The sequence below is a fragment of the Arvicola amphibius genome, chromosome 7 (genome assembly GCF_903992535.2).
Source record: "Arvicola amphibius chromosome 7, mArvAmp1.2, whole genome shotgun sequence".
NCBI classification, from domain to species: domain Eukaryota; kingdom Metazoa; phylum Chordata; class Mammalia; order Rodentia; family Cricetidae; genus Arvicola; species Arvicola amphibius.
In genome coordinates, this window is record NC_052053.1 from 67,281,276 (window position 1) to 67,295,975 (window position 14,700).

Genomic DNA, 14,700 nt, shown 5'->3' on the forward strand with positions numbered 1-14,700 from the left:
CTTTTTCTCCATTGTATTCTTTGACTATTTTATTTAAAAAAAGTATTCATAGGTGTGTGGATTTATGCCTTAGTCTTTGATTTGATTTTATTGATCAAGGTGTCTGTTTTTATGCCAATACCATGCTGGTTTTATTACTTTAATACTATAGTGCTTGAATTTTGATGGTGCTATCATTGAATTTGTAGATTGATTTTGGTACGGTTGCCATTATTACTATGTTAATCCTACCAATCCTTGAGCATGGGAGATCTTTCTATTATCTGATACCTTGTCTAATTTCTTTTTTCAAGTTCTTTAAGTTCTTGTCATATAAGTCTTTCACTTGTTTGTTTAGATTTATCTCCAAGACATTTTATATTATTTGTGGCTATTGTGGAGAGTGTTGTTTCACTGATATCTTTCTCTGCTAATTTATCTTTTATATATAGGAAGGATACTGTTGGGGTTTTTTAATTAAAGAAAAAGACAAACAAAAAATAAAAAAGATGTATCACTGTCCAGCCTGTCTTGAGAGAAATGGAGAGGGATAGACAAGCATGACTGCACAAAAACACATCATTGTACTATGTATAGAGAAGTGATCCCCAAGTCCTTGAGACCAAAGCTGAGGAAACTTTTCAATCTTTACACCATCTCTAAGTTGAGCCCTTGTTCTGTGTTGAGTGCCCCTGATGATAATAAGTTCTTCTGAAGGGCTCAGACTGAAGTCTTCTCTCACTTTGTCTCCTGCACAGTAATACAGGGCTGTTTTCTCAGTGGTCACAGAGTTCAGCTGCAGGAAGAACAGATTCATGGATGTGTCCTTGAGGTATGGGATGTAGTAAGTGACATCACCACTGTGTATATACTCCATCTGCTCCAGTTCCTTCTCTAGCGATGCTGAGGGGTCTAGCACAAGGAGTAACCAATGGTGATGGAATAACCAGTGACAGTGTAGGTGAGGGACAGTGACTGTGAGGGCTTCACCAGGATAGGTTCTGAATCCTGAAGCTGCACCTTGACAAGACACCCAGGGGCAAGGAGAATCAGATGCCATAAATCACCTGCTGTAACACATCCTGCATTGGCACGTGTGTGACATGGTGATACTCACCTTGGAGAGCTCACATGTAGGCCACACTCTTTCCACAGAGAGCTTGGCCTTGGAAGAGAGAAAGGAGTGAGGTTCCACAGCTCAGGATGGATTTTAACTTAGAGCAGGAAGGTGGATTTGCATGTGGGGAGCTAGCCCTGCCTTTATGATGAAGCAAAGTAGATACTGACTCCCTTTGTTTGTTTTAGAGTGTGGGTCTTGTTATCTTAAGTCTATAATAGGGAAGCATGTGGACTTGGAAGCCACTGGAAACCCAGACATGGCCCTATATTCTCATTGTAGAGTTGCCTCCACAAAGACCCTCTTCTACTCAGTCCATGTTAATTTGTGTTATTATTTGAGATCTTATAAGCATGACCTGTATTTTTATCAAATATACCCTACTTCCTCTCCCAAATCACCCCTTTATCACCTTCTACTTTTCCTTCCTGACTTCACATGTTAATTTTTGAATATCACTGATTCCACTTATTTCTCTTTTTATGTGCATAAATGTAATTATGATTAGAGCATAGGTAGTCTTTTAGGAGCTGCAAACCTCTTAGGAACTGACTCTACCACTTTAGGCAGTTACCAATTGTGAATAATTCTTCATCTAAAGATAAGATTTCGCCGGGCGGTGGTGGCGCACGCCTTTAATCCCAGCACTCGAGAGGCAGAGGCAGGCGGGTCTCTGAGTTCAAGGCCAGCCTGGTCTACAAGAGCTAGTTCCAGGACAGGCTCTAGAAACTACAGGGAAACCCTGTCTCGAAAAACCAAAAAAAAAAAAAAAAAAAAAAAAGATTTCATAACCCCATCCCCAGACATGCTGGGATGTTGGCTGGCATGATCTTGTGCATGCAGCCTTGCAATGCCTGGAAAACACTGTTTTGATTACAACATCCACTGCCTCTGCCCCTGAATCTTTAGGGAAAAGCTATGATTAAAATGTTCCCTTTTATACTGATAATGCTGTGGTCTCACTATCTCTAAAAAATGTGGACTAGTTTTAGGCTTCTGTATTAATCACCATCTTCTAAAAAATGAGCTTTTATGATGTGGCTAAAGAGAAGAAATAATATATGGGTAAAATGTAAGTACTTAAGGAGCTGTTTAATATAAAAGTGATAAATTCTCTCCTAATGCATATGAAGTACCTAGTCATGGGTTTGTGGCCCAGTTCCTGGTACTAGAGATGAGCTAAGTCTTCTGAAGTAGGCCTTAAATCCACTCATACAGGTTTGGTTACTCCCATAGCATTTATGCCACTATTGCACCATTGTACATATGTTGGCATTTACTATTTACTATTTACTATTGTGGATTGTAACCCTGATTTTTAGGCCTAAGGCCAGTGCCCAATATCTTCTTATAGGCAGACTTCTCTGTCCTGCCAGTCAGTTCGCAAATAACCACACAGAAACTTGTTATCATTATAAAGGCTAAGCTATAGTTTACCCTTGACACTAACTAGCTATTATAACCTAAATTAACCTATATTTCTTTATCTCCACTCTGCCACATGCCTGGTACCTTTGCTTAGTAGGGCAAGTTCAACACCTGTCTTCTCTGCATCTCCTGGTGATTCCTGAGACTCTTCCTCTTCTTTTTCATGCATCGTTTTTGTTTGTCAGTCCTGCCTAACTTCTACCTGTCCAACTATTGGCCAGTCAGCTTCTTTATTGAACCAATCACAGTTACATATAGTCACACAGTTTAAAGAAATATTCAACATTTCCCCATTTTTGTCTAATCAAAGGGAAGGTTTAAAATTTAAGATAGTAAAATTATATACAAGAAAACAGTTATCAAATAAGAATTACAGTTATAATATCAAGTCCATTTGTATTTGACAAATTTAGAGAAAATACTATCTATCTTATCTTTCTGAGTCTAAAGTTTTATACCCAATTTACATTTTTATCAAAACTAAGGAAAAGTTTAGGTCTAATTATTTAGTATTAAATTCCACTGAAGACCCCATAAAAGTGTAACATTATCTAGAGACAGGAACATCTGGTTGCCAGACAGTCACTCAAAGTTCTTCTCTATTGTTGGGGCATCCATCTTTGGCCTATAGACCCAGTATATTTGACAGACATTTTTGAGAAGCAGGGAATTTTGAAGGATACCTTGTCTTGGCAAAGCTTAACAGTCACTTTTTTGCATCCTGCTGATCCAGTTTAAACAGTATACTGTCAGCAACTGTGACTAGGGCAGTTTATTTACACAAATGGCTAGCTTTTGCCATAAATAAAGCAAAGTCCATATGGGGATTCTTTGATGCCCATCATCCACTTTCAAAGCAAATTGGTGCTAACAGGAGCAGATGTCTTTCACTATCATGAAAAGCCTTAGGTTATTAATGAAAAGCCTTAGGTATTAAATGCCATATTCTGTAGGTATTTGAAGTGTTTGAAGAACATCTATCTATCCAAATATCTATGTATAATCTTGAAATCATACCTAACATGACTATAAGTTTGACTACCATAGATGGCTATTAATCTGTTTTTAAATATATATTGCATATTTAAATGAGCTATACAAACACAAATCCACAAACAAGAATAGAAATATACATACAGCATAACAAAATTAATTTTAAATTTGTATCAATAAGCCAAAATCCATACAATGTAAAATATTTTGAGATTATAAGCTGTTTTGCATTAAAATAGATGCAATAATCTACCCTTTTATCTCATCATTTCTATATCATACTCCCCTTTTTTTTACTTTAGAATAAGACCTTTGAAGTTAACTCTGTTTGTTTTTTACTATGACCAGTAGCAACTTGTAGCCAACACCCACAGATGATGAAAAACATTTATATTTCATTAAATAGCAAAAATCTACCCATACTTCCATCTCTTGGGAGTGTGGGCATTGTACTCTATACTATTTCTTGTTGTCTGTGGGCATTTGTATCTTTGGGTGAAACCTTGAGAAAATCAGGATAATTGTTGTGCCTTGGCTGGAGTAATTTGTGAGACATTGGAAATTCATGACTATATAAATACTTTTTCTTCTCATGGGTCTACGAATAGTTTAAACACACTGTAATCCATTTAGAACTTTCATTCCATCTGGATATGTGTTTTCTAAGCATCTGTATTGTTCTTTGATCACATGAAACAAATCTTAAACTGCTATATTAGTTGCCAGCTCATCTTAGGACATGTGTTAGTGCATGGCATTGGTGACTGTCTCCTTCCTGCTTTGTTTCTGAGAACCTAGTTTCATGGTAGAGTTACCGGCAGGAGCCATGTATACCACACCAGCTTTGGGAAGTTGTTGGTTACACATTACCACTGCTCATAAATTCCATTGTAGTATTCAGTAGCAGAGTTTCATAAAATAGCTCCAGAAAGGTTTTCTTCTAGCAGTGAGCCAGGAAGCCTCCTCTTCAAAGAGCCAATCATGTTTGCCATTAACAATGAACATATCTGAGAAAAGATGTTTACCAAGAAGCTGAGTTTGACTCTGTTTTTGTGTGTTTAGAAACTTTTTCTGTCAAAAATCAGCTGCTTATAGGTATGTAGATTAACATCAGTGTCTTCAATTTAATTTCATTGAATTACATGTCCATTTTTATGCCAATACCAATCTTTTTTTAATACTATAGTTATATAGTAGAGCTTGAAGTCAGGGATGGTGATGCCTCCAGAAGTTTCATTATTGTATAAGATTATTTGAATAAAATTGTTCAATAGAAAAAAAGAGAGCATCTTCAGCAAATGGTGCTGATACAATTGGACGTCAACATGTAGAAGAATAAAAATAGATCCATATCAATCCCCATGCACAAAACTCAAGTCCAAATAATCAAAAAACCTCAACATAAATCCAGCTACACCAAACATGATAGAAGAGAAAGTGGAAGTAGCCTATAATGCATAGGCACAAGATACCACTTCATAAATATAACACCTATAGCACAGATACTGAGATCAACAATCAATAAATGAAACCTCCTGAAACCGAGAAGATTCTGTAGGGCAAAAAAAATGGTCAATAAGACAAAATGTCAGCCTACAGAATAGGAAAAGATCTTCATCAACCCCTCATCCAACAGAGGACTGATCTCAAAATATATAAATATTCAAGAAACTGGACACCAAAATACTAAATAATCTGATTTAAAAAGGGAGTACAAACCTAAACACAGAATTATCAACAGAATAATCTCAAATGTCTGAAAGACACGTAAGGAATTCCACAACATCCTTAGCCATCAGGGAAATGCAAATCAAAATGATTCTAAGATATCATGTAATACCTGTCAGGATGATTAAGATCAAAAACACCAATGACAGTTTATGCTGGAGATGATGTAAAGTAAGGGAACACTCATCCACTGCTGGTGGGAGTGTAAACTTACAGCAATTTTGGTAATCTTTATGGCAGTTTGTCAGAAAATTGGGAATCAATTTACCTCAAGACCCAGAGACTCCATTCTTGAGAATATACCCAAAGGATACTCAGTCATATTACAATGACACTTCCTCGATAATGTTCATAGCAGAATTATTTGTAGTATTCAGAACCTGTAAACAACCTAGATATCCCTCAACTGAATAATAGATTTTAAAATGTGTTACATTTACACAATGGAGTGCTTCTCAGTTCTAAAAACAGTAGCATCATAAAATTTTCAGGCAAAAGAATGGAACTAGAAAAACCAATCTGAATGAGGTAACCCAGACTCAGAAAGATAAACACAGCCATGTACTCACTAATATGTGCATATTAGATGTAAAGCAAAGAATAATGAAACTACAATCCACTGATCCACAAGAGCTAGGTAGCAAGGAGGACTCTAAGAGGGATACATGGGTCTCCCTGGGAAGGGGAATTAGATGAAATCTCCTGAGTAAACTGGGAGTAGGGAGGTAATAAGGAGAGGAAGGGGGTGAGGTCACAAGGGAACAGAATGGTTGGGTGGAGGGATTGATTATGAGAACAATAAAAGAGATATCTTGGTAGAGAAAGTCACTATGGTGTTAGGGAGAAACTTGGTTCTAGGGAAATTCCCAAGAACCCACAAGGATGACCCCAACTAAGACTCCTAGCAATAGTTGATAGGGTGCCCAAACTGGCCTTCCCCTATAATTAGATTGGTGAATACCTTAACTATCATTATAGAGCCTTCATACAATAACTGATGCAACAAGATGCAGAAATTCATAACCAAACACCAGGCCAAGCTCCAGGAATACAGTTGAAGAGAGGAAGGAGTGACTATCTGAGCAAGGGCAGTTGAGATCATGATGGAGAAATCTACAGAGACATTTGAACCAAGCTCATAGAAACTCATGAACTCTCGACCAACAGCTGTGGAGCCTCCATAGGATCAAACTAGGGCCCCTATGTGTGGGAGACAGTTGTGAAGCTTGGATTATCTGACTGGTCCCTGGTGGTAGTGGAAAGTGTGTAATCAGATTAGTGACTACCCTAACTTCTGTCATAGAATCTACATCCAGTAACTGATGAAGAAAGATACAGTGATCCACATTCAATCACTGGGCTGAATTCCTGAAGTCAAGTTGAAAAGAGGGAAGAGAAATTATATGAGCAAGGGTGGGGTCAAGTCAAGAAGGGGAAAACCACAGAGACAGCTGACCCAAGCTAGTAGTAGCTCACAGACTCTAGACTGACACCTGTGGAATCTGCATGGGACCAAACTAGGACTTCTGAATGTGGAAGATGGTTATGTGGCTTGATCTCTTTCAGAGGGACTTAGCAGTGGATAAATCCTGGATGCATGAACTGGCTTTTTGGAGCCCATTACCTATGGTGGAATATTGCTCAGCCTGATTCATGGAGGAGGGGTTTGGTCCTGCCTAATCTTGGTATCCCAGAGTTTGGTGACTCCTCAAGGGAGGCCATGTCCTCTCTGAGTAGTGAGTGGATAGGTTGGGACAGGTAGGAAGAAGGGAGAAGAGCAGGGAGGGGAAACTGAGGTTGGAATGTAAAATAAAAAAGGTTTTAATTAAATAAAAAGAACCGTTTTATAGCTTTCTCGGGTTTTTTATGTGGATGTATGTTGCCTGACAGTAAGTGCCATCTTCCATTGCTTTAAATTTTTCTTCCCATGGGTGAATCCAATACCTTTCCTTCCCTGTTCTCATAACTGTTATGTGTTCTTGTCTCCCTGAGCTTGTTACTGTATCACATTGTTGTTATATGTGATTATATGTACTATAATTGATATATCTGAAATAATGATTCAGGGGTGAGGATGATGAATTTGTTCCTCTTTCTGAGTTCTCTACATAGCCTGAGGCTCCTCTTGGGCATACAGAGGTATCTATGTTTGTTGTGAACCTTCCTTGTCCTCACTCCTTACTTAGTATTTTGACCTGGAGCAAGGTGTTAATAAGTCCCTTTCACTTAAATCTTTCTTTCCTTCAGCACATGGGAAGCAATGTCAGGCAAGAGACCCTGGAAGATGAACAAGGCATGAAAAAAAATTTCTGCTCACAGAACATGGAACAGTTCTCTTGAGACAGAGAAGAGATGAGCACTGTCTTGGGCAACTATTGGAAACATCAAATGACTGTGAGACTTGGATTGGGCTGTTCTGTGTATTCCAGGAACACAGAGTGAGGGTCTCATAAATTCACATATGAGAATCATGGTATAATGATGAATGTCCTGATGAAGGTTGGATGTGAGGGAATAACAGTCAGTACAGCTGTAATCACAGCTGTGCACATAGTCACACTTACCTACACCTATAAAGGTACAAGAAGCTTATATAACATCCAAATAGAATAAATCAAAAAAATGTGTCCTTGTCACACAATGTTAAAAAAACTAAGCATACAGAATAAACATAGAATATTAAAATCTGCAAAGTTTAAATGCCAAGTAACAGACTTATTCAGAATCATACCTGATTTTCTATTCAGACTCTAAAAGCCAGAAGAGTCTGGACAGACCTCTTGTAGACTCTAAGAGACCATGGATGACATCCCAGTCTACTATACCCAGCAAAACTTTACACACAGGCTACCATCACTGCAAATGAAGGAAACAAGATATTCCATGACAAAGTCAAGTTTGATCATTATATATCCACAAATCTAGCTCTACAGAAGGTACTAGAAGGAGAAGTTCAACACAAGGAAGTTAACTAAAACTAACAGCCATAAACACACAGGCAATAGACAATAAATACCACACCAGAAGTAAACACACATACACCAACAACAACAACAACCACCACAACAAAAAATAACAAGAATTAACAAACACCAGATGTTGGGGAATATTAATTTAAGGTGTGTTGCTTATGTTTATGCTGCATTTGTTCACCTCTGTGAAACTGTGATTGTTTTCCAGTATAAAACACCTGATAGTTTAATAAAGAGATAAAAGATTAATAGTGAGGCATGAGCAAGGATAGGTGGGGATGGCAGACAGAGAGTATGAAGATAAGGAAAAAAGTTGGAGAAGAAAGAACAGAGAAACAATGAGAGAATAAAGAGAGGAGTATGTTGGGAGCAAGCCACCCAGCTACCCAGTCAACCATGGAGTAAGAATGAAATTAAGATTTATAGAAGAGAAAGATAAAAATCCAGAGGGAAAAGGTAGATGGGATAATTTAAGATAAGACAAGCTGGCCAGAAACAAGTCAAGCTAAGGGTAGACTTTTGTAACTAATAAGTCTCCGTGTGTGAGTTATTTGGGATCTGAGTAGTAGGCCCCCCAAAAAGAGTCAAAAGAGAAAAATCAAGCACAATAACCAGTCATTAATATTGCTCAATATCAATGAATTCAATCTACCAATAAAATTACACAGGCTAATAGGATGGATACATAAACAGGGTACATTTCCACTGCATACAAGAAACATACCTCACCTCAGAGTAAAGGGTTGGGAAAAGATTTTCCAATCAAATGGACAAAAGAAGCAAGTTGGTATAGCTATCCTAGTATCCAAAATAGACTTCAAATCAAAATTAGTCTAAAGAGATGGAGAAGGATAATTCATACTCAACAAAAGAAAAATCCACCAAGATGATGTCTTAGTTGTGAGTACAAATGCCCCCAAATACATGGGCACATATATTTGTTTTAAAACTAATGCTACTAAAGCTAAAAATAATATATTGAAGCCCACACAATAATTGTTGGAGACTTCAACATCCCAGTTTTATACAGACAGAAACTAAAGAGAGAAATAACAAAACTAACTGATGTTATGACTCAAATGAACCTAAAAGATATTTATATATCATTTTACCCAAATACCAAAAAATATACCTTCTTCTTAGCACCTCATGGGACCATCTCCAAAACTGACCACATACTTGTTAACAAAGCAAATCTTAAAAGATAAAAAAAAGTTGAAATGCCACCTGTATCTTGTCAGATCACCATGTGTTAAAGTTAAACTTCAACAACATAGACTACAGAAAGGCTAAAAACTGATAGGAACTAAACTACTCTCAACTGAATTACAAATGGGTCACGAAAGGAATAGAGAGAAAAGTTAAAGACTTCAGAGAATCCAATGAAAATAAATGTACAGCATACCCAAACTTATTTCACACTATGAAAGCAGTACAAAGAGGAAAGTTCATAGCATTAAGAACCTGCATAAACAAAGTGCAGAAATTTCACACTTGCAATAGCACACCTAAAAGCTGTAGAACAAAAAAAGCAAACCTGCCTAAGAGGAATAAATTATAACAAATAATCAAACTGAGAGCTGATATCAATAAAATAGAAACAAAGAGAACAATACAAAGAACCAATAAAACAAAGAGTTGGTTCTTTGAGAAAATCAACAAGATAGACAAATCCTTACCTAAACTAACTAAAAGACATCAAGAGAATATCCAAATTAACAAAATCAGAAACAAAGGGGAACATAACAACAGACATAGAAGAAACTCAGAGAATCAGTAAATCATACTTCAAAAACCTGTATTCCACAAAATTGGAAAATTTAAAAGAAATGGACAGATTTTCTTGACAGGTACTACATACCAAAATTAAACCAAGACTATATAAACAATTTAAACAGATCTACAAAACCAAGGAAATAGAAGTAGTCATTAAAACTCTACCAGTCCTCTCCCCGCCCGGAAAATAAGCCCAGGGCCAGATGGTTTCAGCACAGAATTCTACCAGATTTTGAAAGAGGAGCTAATAAAAATTATTACTAATATTGTTCCACACAATAGAAACAGAAGGAGCATTTTCAAATGCAGGAGGAAAATAGCCTGATGGCCTGATGAAGCCATGGCCAATCTTGTGTAGACTAGCCCACATTCGTGTGTGCATTAATAACTTCCCCTTTGGCCAACATGGAGCCTTTCACTGTATTTGAAGACAGTTTGAATTGGAGTTGGCTGATCCATGGAACCAATAGAAGGAATCTAGCACCACAAACTCATTCGCTGAAGCAGAAATGAAACTAATACATCATGTAAGACCTGGCTTGACTCTGTAATGCAGCAGGATTAAGCTACCCCAGAGGGCACTGAAGTCAATTCACCACCTTTCCAGGACTCTTACCATAGCCTACATATCAGAGCTCTTACCAGAAGGCTCAGGTTTTCTGAAAACAATTAGACCTTCCAGGGAGTGAAAACTCATCACTCAGGGAAGTGAACTGGATGCTGTTGCTTCTTCTCTGGGGTGGAACACAGACCAGAAAATGCTTGTCCCTTTCTTCTTACACTTGTCTTTATAAATCCTCACTGAATGTTTAGGTGATGGGCTTTGAGATCTTAAATGCTGCCTGTGGATCCAGATATACAACTCTCTGCTACCTCTCTAACACCATGTCTGCCTGCTTGCTCCTCTGATTCCTGCCATGATAATAATGGCCTAAGCCTCTGAACTGTAAGACAGTCTCAATTAAATGTTTTCCTTTACCAGAGTTGCCGTGATCGTGGTGTCTCTTCACAGCAATAAGACTCCAACTAAAACAGAAGTCTGTTTTCTATTTTTGCTCCTGTCTTCACTTTATTTCTGTATATAAGATTTTACCAGCTCAAATTAACAACCCTAAATCTCCAAACTTTCCCATCAAAATACCTGCTAATGCCAGATTGCCCAGTGCTGTCTGAGCAGAGAAGCTGACCCTGCACAGGGAATTCAGCCTTCCTACTTCACACTCAATGTGTTTACCTCAGAAGATCCTCAACTGGGTCTTAATATGTAGGGAGATGATTTGCTCCTTCCCAGATCACATTTTTCCTATTGGACAATTACCCTCCCTTTAAATAAAATAACATGTCTGAACCTTTAAATATTACATACACACCCACGCACTTTTCCTGTCTTCTTTTTTTCTCATCCAAGTCCTCCCCCTCAGGACCCTGTCACTGAAGAATGGCCTGCTGGTCCAGACCAAGGGAGACCTTATGCGGATGGGGTGCATGTTATTTATGCCTCCCTCAGTGAAGAATTCTCACAAAGGCTGGGCCACCTGTGGTCAGTTCTTGCACATTTGTCACAGCTTCTGTGGCTCTGATTAGTGGTCACTATGCTGGATGGATTCTGCCTTTCTCGAACATTGGAAGACAATAATTCACTCACTTAGCTACTAAGCCAGATTAATTCTGCACAACTTGGAAGAAAAATCCTAAGGTGAACTTTCAGTGGTCTGGTTTAAACCAATTACTGGGCTTCATGGCCTCTAGAGGGATGAACTTCATTGTTTCTATCTCCACATGGTGTCCACATTCACACCAAAAGTCAATCCCATGATCCTGCTTCATTCTCTGTTTTTGGTGACCCAGTGGTGACTGTTAAGTTGCTAGAACTACCTTTGCTGTGGTTGAGAATCATTAGGAAGAGCAGGAGCATGGTCAGAGCAGCAATCACTATGGCATGTCCCTCATTCCTACAGTAGTGGGGTGTGACACAACTCCTGTCATTCCAGGAGGGAACCTGGGAGTGAACAGAGCCAAAGAAAATGAGGTGGACTCCAGTCTAATTCTGCATACAACTTTGCTTCATTTTCAGTGTACTTTTGTATGTGGATGCAACAAAGAAGGCAGTGACTCTAGGAAGGTTATTTGACTTCAGAAAAACATGTGAATTAGAGTTAATTGAACACATACTAAATACTAACAAAAAAGCCCTTTCCCTGAAAATGATTGTCTGGGATATACTACAGCTTATATTTCAGGGAATATGAAATCAAGACAGAAGGTCATATCCAGAGATAGGGTACACTGAAGACTGATGGACTGTCTATGGTTACCTGTGGGGACAGCCTTCAGCAGCACAGGGCTCAAAGGGAACTAATGGAATCAGCACATACTATGATTTTTTTTATCTGAGGGGTTAGGGGAAATAACACTCACACTTTCTCTTGATGACTTCCATCTCTGTTCTCCATCCTTCCACTATATACTTTTTTCTACAACCTATACATCCCAAGGAAATTTTTTAATTGTTATATGAATTACAGTATGATTTCATTCTATTATCTAAATGAATGATAACAATGAATACAAATAAGAAATAGTGACATCCAGGAGTAGGCAAGCAATGCCTGAGCAACCTCTGGGAACAGAAAAGAAGACCTGAGTGTCTTCTGGGAGCAGTCAAGCAACACCCAAGTAACATCCAGGAGCAAGCAGGAAGGCCTGAGTGACCCAGCCATAACCATGGCTCTGATTCCACCTCAAGGAGTGACCAAATGAGCCTTGGACCCACCTGAATTGGGAGGAGTGATCACCAGAGAAACAGCTTCAACTACATCATTTGGAGGAAAAGATGGGTAGACAACAAGGTAAGAACACACTCAACAATACAAAGAGCAACACAGCATCACCAAAAAATAGTGATTCTACAACAGCAAGACTTGAGCACCTGAACACAGATGAAGCAGAAGAAAATGACCTTAAAAATAACTTTAAGAAAATGTTTGATGTCCTTAAAGAGGAAATGAAAAATTCCCTCAAATAAGTAGAGGAAAAGAAAAACAAAAAATGGAAGAAATCAATAAAACCCTTAAAGAAAGCCAAGAAAAAGCAATAAAATCAGTGAAAGAAATGATTCAAGACTTGACAAACAAAATAGAGACAATAAAGAAAACATAAACCAAGGGAATTTTGGAAAAGTAAAAGAAGAGTAAATGATCAGGAACCATAAATGCAAGCATAAACAACAGAATACAAGAGATGGAAGAGAGAATCTCAGGTGTTGAAGATATGAGAGAGGAAATAGGCTCATCGGTCAAAGAAAATGTTAAATCAAACAAAAGCTTAACACAAAATGACTAGGAAATCTGGGACACCATGAAAAGGTCAAACCTAAGAATACTAGGGACAGAAGAAGTCCAACTCAATGTCACAAAAAATATACTCAACAAAATCAGAAGAAAACTTTCCAAACCTAAAAAAGGACATGCCTATGAAAACACAAGAGGCTTACAGAACAACAAATAGAATAGACCAAAAAAGTACCCTTGTCACATTATGATTAAAACACTAAACAAAAAATAAAGAAAGAATATTAAGAGTTGCAAAGGTCTTGAGCTCTTTGCTCATATTCTCACTCCTCGCACTTTTCAACTGGACTTTGGGAACTCAGACCAGTGGTCCACTGGAGGTCTCTGCTTGTTTCCATCGGTTGCTGAATGAAGGTTCTCTGGTAACATTTAAAATATTCATCAATCTGATTACAGGGTAAGACCAGTTGGAGCACCCTCTCCACTATTGTTTAGGGTCTTATCTGGGGTCATCCTTGTGGAGTCCTGGGGATTTCTCTAGTGTCAGGTTTCTTGTTAGCCCCATAATGGCTTTGTCAGTCAAAATATCTCTTTACTTGTTCTCATCTCTGTCCTTCCTCCATCTCAACTATCCTGTTCCCTCAAGTTCTCCTTCCCCCTCCCATTCTCCCATCTTCTTTCCCTTCCACACACTCTCCTCCTCCCCCAACCCATACTCCCAATTTTGTCAGGCAAACTATGTCTTCTTTCCAGGTGGATATATATTTCTTAGGATTCACCTTGTTACTTAACTTCTCTAGGATCATGGACTATAGGCTTGTTATCCTTTGTTTTACAGTTAGTATCTACTTATGGGTGAGTACATACCATGTTCATCTTTCTGGGTCTGGGTTACCTCACTCAGGGTTTTTTCTTCTAGTTCCATCCATTTGCATTCAAATTTCAAGATGTCATTTTTTTACTGCTGAGTAGTACTCTATTGTGTAAATTACCACCTTTTCTTTTTCATTCTTTGATTGAGGGGCTTCTAGGTTGATTCTGGCTATTATAAATGATGGTTCTGGCTATTACAAATAATGCTGCTATGTTGGGGACACCCACTGCAACAGTTTATCTGAGCTAATGGAAAGTTCACAAACTCCAGCTGGACAGGGAAGGAAAAAGCATAGGACCAAACTAAACCATCTGAATATGGGTGACAGCTGTATGTCTGGAGCAGACTGTGGAATAATTGGCAGTGGCAACAGAATTTATTCCTACCTATTGCACGTACTGGCTTTTTGGGAAACTATTCTCTTTGGACGGATATCTTGCTCAGCCTAGATATAAAAGGGAGGGCCTTGGAACTTCCCCCAAAGCAATGTGCCTTACCCTCTCTGAGAAACAGATGGGAGTGTGATGGTGGGTACATGGAGGG

General features: G+C 38.3%; 1 gene segment (V, D, J or C); it reads left to right on the plus strand.

Annotated features, from left to right (window-relative positions):
* LOC119819860 overlaps positions 1–14,700 on the plus strand; it is a 719,441-nt gene that overhangs the window by 322,801 nt on the left and 381,940 nt on the right.